The sequence below is a fragment of the Anomaloglossus baeobatrachus genome, unplaced genomic scaffold (assembly GCF_048569485.1).
Source record: "Anomaloglossus baeobatrachus isolate aAnoBae1 unplaced genomic scaffold, aAnoBae1.hap1 Scaffold_520, whole genome shotgun sequence".
In the NCBI taxonomy this organism is placed as follows: domain Eukaryota; kingdom Metazoa; phylum Chordata; class Amphibia; order Anura; family Aromobatidae; genus Anomaloglossus; species Anomaloglossus baeobatrachus.
Genome location: NW_027444565.1, coordinates 131,125 through 140,827, shown reverse-complemented (window position 1 = coordinate 140,827; position 9,703 = coordinate 131,125). Strand labels below are relative to the sequence as shown.

Here is a 9,703-nt window from a genome sequence, read left to right as displayed (position 1 = left end):
TCCTTCCGCCAGCTGAGAACAGCCCTGACCGGAGAGGAAATCCTAGCGTACCCTGACTACAGCCGCCCATTCATCCTCTACACCGACGCCAGCAATGTGGGCTTGGGGGCTGTTCTATCCCAGGTCCAAGACAGAAGGGAAAAGGTAATAGCTTATGCTAGCCGAAAACTCCGACCGACTGAGAGGAACCCTGAGAACTACATCTCCTTCAAGCTTGAGCTCTTGGCACTGGTGTGGGCTATCACCGAGCGTTTCCGCCATTACCTGGCAGCAGCCAAGTTCACCGCGTACACAGACAATAACCTGCTGACCCATCTAGATACGGCCAAGCTGGGCGCGTTGGAGCAGCGGTGGGTGACCAGGTTAGCCAACTACGATTTCACCATCAAGTACCGGGCCGGCCGTACCAACGTCAATGCCAATGCACTCTCCCGGATGCCCCACCTGTCGGAAGAGGGGCCAGAGGATGATGACCTCGAAGAGATCGAGTTGCCTGCATTTCACCGGCCATTCACTGAGAAGGTGCACGTCTACCAACAACGGGTGAACCTGGATCCGCTGCCCCGACAGGACTGGCAGGAAGCTCAGGACCAGGCACCTGCTGTCCGCCTGGTCAAGACTCTAGTGGAACAGGGTTCTGCTGGGATAGACCCTGCTGCCCCTGCCGAAGCCCAACGTCTGTGGCAAGAACGGACCCGGCTATACCTACACCAGGGGAAGTTGTATCGCGAGCTGATTAATCCAAAGACTCACGAGAAGATCCGCCAGCTGGTGATTCCCCAGGCTAACGTGCCCACCGTCCTGCAAGCATACCATGATGGTGCAGTGCACTTCGGGTGGAAGAAGCTAGAGATGTTGTTAAGAGAGCGGTTCTATTGGAGTGGAATGCGGGAATCTGTGGAGGCCTGGTGCCGAGAATGTGGCCCTTGCGCATTGAGAAGGAAGGACGAGGCCAGCCAGAAGGCACCCCTACACCCGATCATTACACACCAACCGCTGGAGCTGGTTGCCCTTGACCATGTAAAGCTCACCCCCAGCCGAAGTGGGTACACCTACGCTCTGACCATCGTAGACCACTACTCGAGGTTCCTGGTGGTTGTCCCAGTTAAGGACTTAACCGGCCGCACCGCTGCTAAGGCTTTCCAGGCTTATTTCTGTTGACCGCATTGGTACCCGGAGAGGGTGCTTACCGACCAGGGTCCGGCCTTTGAAGCAGAGGTATTCCAGGAATTCTGCCAGTTGTACGGCTGCAAGAAAATCCGGACCACGCCTTACCACGCCCAAACCAATGGCATTTGTGAAAAGATGAACCACTTGGTCCTGGGCCTCCTCAAGACGTTACCACTGGAAGAGCGGAACCTGTGGCTGGAGAAGCTACCTGACCTGGTCGATATGTACAACAACATCCCTTCCAGCTCTACGAAATGCACTCCAGCATACCTGATGAGAGCTCGTCCCGGCCGGCTACCAGTGGATCTGGAAATGGGCTTGGAAGCTTCAGAAGCACTCCTGTCGACAGCTGAATGGGACACTCGGCGGAGGACACAGTACCGACAGGTCCAGGAGTATGTTGAAAAGAACTTGTGCCGGAGTCGGGGACAACAGGAGCAGTGCTTCAACAAGAAGGCGCCTGCCGGTTCCTTCCAACCTGGGGATGTAGTGCTGAAGCGGAAAAGAAGGGCCCACAAGCTGGATGATCAATGGGAAAAAACCCCGTATGTAGTCCAGCCCACAGGATGGGAGAATGGGAAGGCCTACCAGATCAGCCGTGACCAGGGGGGGACTTTGGCCACGGTTTCCCGAGACCACCTGAAGAAGTGCCCACCAGCATTGAGAGTAGCGGATGAGGCTCCAGTTCCCAGTCCAGTGGAGAAGGAAAAAGAGGTAATCCACACAATGATGGGTGATTTTCCAGCAGACTGGCCTACACAGAACGGTGCGGTGATCCTTCCAGTGATACTGTTCCCACAACCCGTGGATGAAGAAATGATGGAAACGGTTAACCGCGAGCCAGTGCCCAGGGATGTACCTGTACCCAGCTCCCCTACGCCTCCGCCTGCCCCACATGATAGCAGGGAGGAGGAACTGACTGTTCCCTCTGCCCCACTGCCTGTCACCACTGACACCGGACCCCGAAGGTCCACTCGCTCCAACCTAGGTAGACCCCCACTTAGGTACAGGGAAACTACTCTTTAAAAGGGGGGGGCTTTATGTGTTGAGTGTACCAGTTTGAAAGTTTTAAATGATAAGTAAAGATGATCAACCTCTATAAATCACTTGTAAGGCTACATCTGGAATATGGGAACCAGTTTTGGGCTCCACATTTTAAAAAGGACATTCAGAAGTTAGAGTCAGTTCAAAGGTGGGCAACTAGACTACTACAAGGAATGGAAGGCCTCCCATATGATGACAAGTTGAAAAAGTTATTAAGTGATTATTGGCTGCAATGGGGCTTTCTGGCTGGTGCCAGCCTCTCTTCTTAGCACACAGGAACCACAATCCCTACACCATGCTTCAATGGATTCTCTCATCCCAGCCCAGTAAAACTACATATTTTACACAGTCATAAGCAGCCCATGGGCATTCACCTGCATTCAAACCAATAACAGCTCATAGACCAGACAATCCATCTACCACTGGACCAAAGACAGGAAGTTAAATCCACTGCCTGCGGTAACCAACTTAATCCTATAGGCTACTCACACAACAAACCCAACAGAAAGGAAAAAAACATGGCTTCGATTATCCATCCAATGAAAACGCATAACCATTGTGAGCCATTGGACAATGCAATTGGACACATGGTGACATGGTGCACGGCCCAATGAATCAAGTCTTTACTTCATATTCACGGTTTAAGCCCTTGGGTTCTAATGTGCCCAGAGTACATATCCAGAAAGATTCTCTTTCTTTGAGCTAAACACAAGTCAACAATACATTGTAAGCAGATTCTATTACCAGTCCCACACCATTTTGTGACGCATAATCACACAGTGATCCAATTAAGATTCCAAGTCATCGAACATGTCCAAGCCATACGTAGAGGAGGCAATAGAATTAGGAAGCTCAAAGAAAGGGAATCATTCTGGATATATACTCTGGGCACATTGGAACCCAAAGGCTTAAACCATGAATATGAAGTACAGACTTGATTCATTGGGCCATGCATGGACATAATGGACATAATTCTAATAGGCAGGACAGGTAATAAGGAGCACAAGGGATATGCTAAAATGTGTTGTGTGACAAGACAGACACAGGAAAGGAGATGATAACAGGTGTAGGGACCAACAAGGTGAGACAAGGGGTATCAGGATAGGGTCAAGTAGGTATGAATGTAGTAATGGGGCAGGCATAGAGAATTGTATGCGAATGTGAATTACAATAAGTCACTAAGGAAAGGAATATGTGAGTGTGTGCCTAATGTAAACTAATATTGTACTGGCAAAATTATAGATGGAAAGGGAGAAGGGGAGAGGGGAGAGAGGAGGCTGTAATTGACTACAAGGGTATGAGTTATGAGTGATCATAGGGATAGTGCTACATAAGTGGAAATACCTATGGAGGACCGGATGTGTAAGCGCATACCTTATACAAACCTATAGAGTGCTGATGGGTGAGAGTGTGATGTTAGATATAAGACATCCTATAGTGAATAGTGAGCCGTAATCAAGTGCAACAGGGATATTTCACGTGACTATGGGAACCTGGAAGGTAAAGAAAGGGGAGAAAAAACTGTTAGACAAGGTAATCAGACAAACATGACAAATAAAAAACAAGGAAGAATGGAACTCCATACATACTGGAGCCATATATAGTGTGAACACGAAAAAGAACCGGGCGTTAGAAAAAATGTGCACGGCCCAATGAATCAAGTCGGTTCTTCATATTCATGGTTTAAGCCCTTGGGTTCCAACGTGCCCAGAGTATATATCCAGAAAGATTCCCTTTCTTTGAGCTTCCTAATTCTATCGCCTCCTCTGCGTATGGCTGGGACATGTTCGATGACTTGGAATCTTAATTGGGCCACTGTGCGATTATGCGTCACAAAATGGTGTGGGACTGGTAATAGAATCTGCTTACAACGTATTGTTGACTTGTGCTTAGCACAAAGAAAGGGAATCTTTCTGGATATGTACTCTGGACACATTAGAACCCAAGGGCTTAAACCGTGAATATGAAGTACAGACTTGATTCATTGGGCCGTGCACCATGTCACCATGTGTGCAATTGCATTGTCCAATGGCTCACAATGGTTATGCGTTTTCATTGGATGGATAATCGAAGCCATGTTTTTTTCCTTTCTCTTGGGTTTGTTGTGTGAGTAGACTATAGGATTAAGTTAGTTACCGCAGGCAGTGGATTTAGCTTCCTGTCTTTGGTCCAGTGGTAGATTGATTGTTTGGTCTATGAGCTGTTATGGGTTTTAATCCAGGTGAATGCCCATGGGCTGCTTATAACTGTGTGAAATATGTAGTTTTACTGGGCTGGGATGAGAGAATCCATCGAAGCATGGTGTAGGGATTGTGGTTCCTGTGTGCTAAGAAGAAAGGCTGGCACCAGCCAGAAAGCCCCATTACAGCCAATAATCAACCGCTAGCCGCTGGAACTCGTTGCTCTAGATCATGTCAAACTCACACCAAGCAGGAATAGATACATTAGCCCACCATCCCACCCAAAGAGCAACTTCTGCTGCGCAGCTGGCTTTCTAGGCAGCAGCGCTATCGTGATGTCAGCGGGGGACATTGTGACAAGCCAGTGTTCCGTCACTTCATGTTGTGCACTGTTCAAACGGAAAATACATCAACAGGCAGACTACAGAAAAGCTTACTAACAAAGGTTAGAGAGGGGCTTTCTCAGAGGGCTTTTTACAGTTTGTCTATTCCCAATTAGCCGTTTAAGTATGCTTAATGAAAGTACTAATTCTTTCATAGGCCGCCCATTCTTAGTATTTGACGTTCCTTATATTGCGGTATCAGGCTTCGCAGCAGGTTGCAAAACATTCATCACCCATGACTGTCCCCAATTGGGCTCAGAAGCTAAATGTCTATCATGACCTCTCTTTTTGAAAGTCCAAGAGCAAGCAAACTCTTCCTCCAGGAGAGGGAGCCAACAGATCACTAAAGACATCATCATTGCTCAAAGAAAACACCGAAAAACAATGGAAGCTTTAATTGGAGTGGAATCTGATAGACAGCACCTGATGCCAAGTCTGCATCTTCTAACACCTGCAGTCACTGCAGCAGCTGAATCCAATGTGTCCAAAAGGGATCTATTCTATTCAATTGCAAATGATCTAGATAAGACTGAGAATAAGATACTGCACGGGACATAGCAGAGTTGGTCAAGTTGAGTGGAGATGAGTTTGCTATTTGGCACAGCTTTTGCATCAATAAAGCAAGTAAAAGGTGTGAAAGATAAAAAAAAGGGTGAAAGTGTGAAAAGTGAATTGGCCAAATTGAGGTGCATATAAAGTTTTTGCTTTCTTTCAATTCACTAATGGGGCTCATTTGAATCAGGTGAATTGAGTTCTGCTTTTGGAAACTGGGTTAAGAAGGGGTGCACCGGTCCTGGAGGTACTGCAATACCAGGTCAATGCGTGGAGTGGACAGAGCAAGATTTTTTCCATCTCCTTGTTCTAAAAATCCATTTAATATATGGTCCCCAGAGAGGGGACGTATCAGATATTAAACTGATAAGAACAGATTTAATTTTTTTTTTTTCTGTTTATCAGTAGGACTTCAAAATAACAAAGGTGATCGCCTCCCGTTGCCTGGGAACCGTCCAGGCACAAGAGGGCTATGTGTCACCAGAAGGCGCACACACTTCCTCAAGGCCGGCAGACGTGCAATCCCAGGCACCTTCCAGTACCGACCAAGGTAGCGTCCTCCGAAACTACACTTGATCTTAGCCAAAAGGCCGAGAAGCTATAACCCGAATTGGTTACGGCCTTGAGTGGCACCCTGGCCTATACCGGACACATCTTAGGGAGAGGGAGACAAACCCACGCCTACAGAAGACATTTTGTCACCCAAGCCAACCCTTGAAAAGGCTGTTTTGCAGAGCAAAAACAAGAAGAATGATGCTTTTTGCAGCCGCCGCCCACTGCAATTAATCTGAATAACTCCTCCTCCTCCAAGCACCTCCCCTCCCCCTTGCAGTCTTTCCAATTCATGATACAAAAAGACGGACGGACAGGACAGGACAGGACAGGCTGCCTGACTTTCCGTCACTGCCACCCTTTGCCATCCTTGCCCGTAGAAAGCCCTTTCATCATCCCCAAACCCTAATCTTTTCCCTTCCCTTCCCAGCTGCGTCTCACTCCCTTTCATTAGGAAGTGAGCGCAGCCTTTTCTCCGTTCTGCACATGCGCGACGTTAAACACAAATGCGCAGGCGTGCGTTCCATTAGCCTCACTGCATTCCACTCCCATACAGGAAGTGGGCGCAGCTATTACTACGGTCGCACATAAAAGAACCCACGGCCACCACTGCACACAGCTGACTCCACCACAGGACACCCACTTCTACACCAACGCAGGTAAGACAGGATCGGCACCTCTATGCTCCCGTTACAATCAGGCTCAGTCACCATGTGATAACGCTCTCAACTCTTTAGTTGCAGGCTCCCCTTGCTTCACCTCCACTGGCTGTGCTGCCATTTCCTCTCCCACCTGGAAGGTATACTTTATTCCACTATTTTCCTGTTTCTCTCTTCCCCCTTTTCCCATAACCTACTTTTATCTGCATTTGTGGGGTATCTATATGCTATTTACATCATAGTTTTATTCATTAATATGGAAGGGAAGAGTGCCCATGAGAGTGTTGAACTGCGGAGAGCAAGAGATTAAGCTGCTCCGATTTGCCACCATTGATAAGCTGTTCTCAGTAGATACACATGCTATCCAAACAGCAGCATCCACCATTGCTTCAGCCCACCCATTCAGTGACAGCTCACCAAGTCAGCCAGAGGAGTGGTGTAAGGAATTACACGTAGGCACTGACTCCACACCTTCACATCACAAGAAGGGGGTCTACAGGCTAGTGCAAGAATACGAGCAAGTCTTCAGCAAACATCCGCTAGACTTTTGAAGAATAAAAGGGGTCAAACACTACATCCCCACAAGTGCACACCCACCCATCAAAGAGAGATATAAGCCAAAACTACCTGCACATTACCAGTGTACCAAGGACATGTTGAGCAACATGAAGGAGGCTGGGGTTATCCGTGACAGTTGTAGCCTCTGGGCAGCTCCGTTGGTCCTGTTAAAGAAGAAGGACAGCACCACTCCCCTGTATTGAGGAATAGCTAGCTGCATTGAGAACTGCAAATTATTTTTCTACCCTTGATCTCACTAGTCGCTATTGGCAAGTGTCCGTTGCTGAGGCAGACCGGGAGAAGACCGCCTTTGCCACCCCGATGGGTCTCTGCGAGTTCAAAAGCATGCCCTTCGAGCTGTGCAATTTGCCAGGAACCTTCCAGAGGCTGATGGAATGCTGCTTGGGACACCGAAACTTTGAAACGGTACTGCTATACCTTTATGATGTTATTGTTTATTCTAAAGCAAACAAGATTTTAGGGTGTATAAAAAGGGAGATTAGATCCGGTGATCCCAACGTATTGTTAACCCTCTATAAATCACTTGTAAGGCCACATCTGGAATATGGGGTAAAGTCCTGAGCAGGTTGATAACCATTGGTTTGAGCATGGTAGGGTGTAGTGCGCATCTTCCTGCATCGGTAAAAGCTGCAGAAGTCCTTGAAGATTTCCGCTTCAAAGGCAGTGCCTTGATCTGTGAGGACTCTCTCTGAGTAGCCATGAGGTCTGCATAAGTGTGCTTGGAAGACCTTCGCTGCAGTATGGGCCATTAGATCTTTGACTTGTACCACAACCATAAATCTCGAGTAGTTGTCTACCATCGTAAGTGCATACGTGAGCTCGCCTCGATATTCTGCAACAAAACTCCCTTTTTCGATTTCAGTTTCAGCAAACACTCCTCTTCCTGTAGAAAATATTTATCATTACCTAAGACAGTCATTCTAATGCATGACAATATTAAGGCAATTTAGTTAAAACTTGTTTTAACTCACCTTTAAGGGGATTGATGTATTTCATGGTCAATCCAGGTTTGTCAGTGATGGCACTGACATAATGTATGGCGTCTTTTTCGGGCGTTATCCTTTGCCTTTTCATTGTGAAAATCCAGTTGCCTATATCAAAGCAAATTCTACTACTTGTAAAGTATGCAGAAAATGAAATGTAGAACATATAACATCAACTGCTTAGGAACGCATCATAGGTTAGTACTTAAAAGGATATTGTCATGTTCTAGTCATAATGCAAGCTGGACATTTTTCATGTTACCCTGTAATCGCCGGCCTGTTCTAATGCTCACAAGCCAAGATATAGGCTCAGCTGCTAAGGCTTCCCTCTGCCTTCTGAATGAAACTTGAATATGTCTGGCTCACTGTGTATATAGCAGGTGCTCAGAAAAAATAAGAGTCAATTCAATAGAAATAGCTCTGGCACACTATAGTGATCAATAACGTAAGAAAAGAACTCTTGGAATGCTGAAAATTCTTTATTTGTGCAAAAGGATAATTCATCCAACGTTTCGACCTTGTTTTTAGGTCTTTATCAAGGATAAAGTTATCTAAGATCATAAAGGGTTACAAAACCATATAAACACGTAATTAGTACATAGTACAACATAACAGTACAATATATTGCTACTTGAGAGTACAATGGGTCAAATAACCATGATGCACATACAAAAAATTTTTCCAAAGCCATAGTGAAAACATTTGTACTGAGGAAAGAAAATTTCCACATGACCTATCTGGAGAAACATTCTGGATCAAACAACCAAAAATAGTCAAGCAGGTAAATACACACCTATATGGATAACAGGATGATATGTGTTCAATTGTATAGCGTCATTGCCATTAAGGTACAAATGGAAAACTTGCAATCCTATATAGTGAAGGAAATGAACACATATCATATCAAAGAACACAGGAACATGGGTGTGAGAAAAACCTCAATGTTTATACTTTGTTCTTTATAATGGTGTGAACATGTATATGTCTCAGTACCTTATGCACTTGAGAATTCTAGTGAGTAGATGATGAAAGCCTATTTCAGAACTGGAATCGGTAAATAATTGTAGGTGGAATCTAAATGAAAAGATGGTACAAGTGTTATCATGACACGTGGGCTATAACACAATGGACCGTGTGACAAAGAAGAAAGGAGAGAAAGAAGAGGAAGAAAATGCAACTACCTGTAACATTACGTGATAGTCACTGGTAAGTATCACTTGACAATTCAAGTGAAAAAGGATTCCTTTATTAAAGGGTTCTCAGTCGCCTCAGGATCATGAAATACTAGGGTAAATGATATGAGAATGGGTAAGAAGCACCACTAAAGGAAATATGAGATGCAGGACATATATCTATAAACCCCTGAACTACATGATAGAAATAAAAAGAAGAAAAAAGAAAAAAAAGAAGAAAGAAGAAGAACACATAGAATGCGGAAAGAGAATGGGTACAACTACCTGAGTTACTGCAGGGAGGCCCCTGGTTGGTATTGTGAGGGTTAGTGGAATTCCTTCACTGAAGGGTTCTCAGTTGCCTCAGGTTCGTGAAAAATGCTATAGACAAATAATGCCCGGAGAAAAGGGGTTCATATACAGCGAATA

At 45.8% G+C, this 9,703-nt stretch overlaps 1 pseudogene; it reads right to left on the bottom strand.

Moving 5' to 3' along the window:
* Window positions 1–5,554: 5,554 nt before the first annotated feature.
* On the bottom strand, window positions 5,555–5,760 carry LOC142282764 (U2 spliceosomal RNA; annotated as a pseudogene).
* Window positions 5,761–9,703: the final 3,943 nt, after the last annotated feature.